This window comes from Carassius carassius, chromosome 11 (genome assembly GCF_963082965.1).
Source record: "Carassius carassius chromosome 11, fCarCar2.1, whole genome shotgun sequence".
Lineage (NCBI taxonomy): Eukaryota > Metazoa > Chordata > Actinopteri > Cypriniformes > Cyprinidae > Carassius > Carassius carassius.
Window position 1 is genome coordinate 11,332,267 of NC_081765.1, and position 1,565 is coordinate 11,333,831.

A 1,565-nucleotide genomic window follows, 5' to 3' on the forward strand; every position below is an offset into this window, starting at 1 on the left:
TCTTAGGAGAGGATGGTTTCGATCCATCAACCTCTGGGTTATGGGCCCAGCACGCTTCCGCTGCGCCACTCTGCTGTAATCAATCTTGACAGGATTCGAAGCCGCAATCTCTGTCTGAGGAGTCCAGTGCCTCTGGAGTGTCCAGGAGTTAATTCTTTGTGTGTGTAGTAAAAGCCTCCTGAATAAGATTGAAATTTAAAAAGACTTAGCAGAGGATGGTTTCGATCCATCAACCTCTGGGTTTTGGGCCCAGCACGCTTCCGCTGCGCCACTCTGCTGTAATCAAGCTTGACAGGACTGGAAACCAAAATCTCTGTCTGAGGAGGCAGTGCCTCTGGAGTGTCTAGGAGTTAATTCTTTGTGTGTATAGTAAAAGCCTCCTGAATAATATTGAGATTTACAACAACTTAGCAGAGGATGGTTACGATCCATTGACCTCTGGGTTATGGGCACAGCACTGTCCCACTGCGCCACTCTGCTGTAATCACCCCAAATGGAACTTGAACCGACAATCCCTGGCTTAGGAGGCCAGTGCCTTATCCATTAGCCCACTGGGGCTTTAATGGAGTTACTAACTTGCCCTTTTAAAACTCAATCTTAATCAGGAGTCCTTTACAATACACACAAAGAGTGTTCTAGATGAATGACTATTATGAGAGGTGAAAGTGGCCTCAGCATTTCATGACCAGCCTGTGGTTGTTGCCCATTTTTAGGGATTCAAGAGTGTCTAGAAGGTAAAAGGTCTTAGCAGAGGATGGTTTCGATCCATCGACCTCTGGGTTATGTGCCCAGCACTCTTCCGCTGCACCACTCTCCTGTGATCACTCCACATGGGACTCGAACCCACAATCCATGGCTTAGGAGTCCAGTGCCTCTGGAGTTTCTAGGAGTTAACTTTTTGTGTGTATTATAAAAGCCTCCTGAATAAGATTGAGATTTAAAAAGACTTAGCAGAGGATGGTTTCGATCCATCGACCTCTGGGTTATGGGCCCAGCATGCTTCCGCTGCGCCACTCTGCTGTAATCAATCTTGACAGGACTTGAAACCACAATCTCTGTCTGAGGAGGCAGTGCCTCTGGAGTGTCTATGAGTTAATTATTTGTGTGTATAGTAAAAGCCTCCTGAATAAGATTGAGATTTAAAAAGACATAGCAGAGGATGGTTTCGATCCATCTACCTCTGGGATATGGGCCCAGCACGCTTCCGCTGCGCCACTCTGCTGTAATCAATCTTGACAGGACTTGAAACCACAATCTCTGTCTGAGGAGGCAGTACCTCTGGAGTGTCTATGAGTTAATTATTTGTGTGTATAGTAAAAGCCTCCTGAATAATATTGAGATTTAAAAAGACTTAGCAGAGGATAGTTTCGATCCATCGACCTCTGGTTTATGGGCCCAGCACACTTCTGCTGCAATCAATCTTTATACGATCCGAAACCACAATCTCTGTCTGAGGAGTCTAGTGCCTCTGGAGTGTCTATGAGTTAATTATTTGTGTGTATAGTAAAAGCCTCCTGAATAAGATTGAGATTTAAAAACACTTAACAGAGGATGGTTTCGATCCA

General features: G+C 45.2%; 1 non-coding gene across 1 annotated transcript; it reads right to left on the reverse strand.

Annotated features, from left to right (window-relative positions):
* Window positions 1–206: 206 nt before the first annotated feature.
* On the reverse strand, window positions 207–278 carry trnal-caa (transfer RNA leucine (anticodon CAA)). The gene has a single exon. It is a non-coding gene; the product is annotated as a tRNA-Leu (tRNA).
* Between the last annotated feature and the right edge of the window lie 1,287 nt (window positions 279–1,565).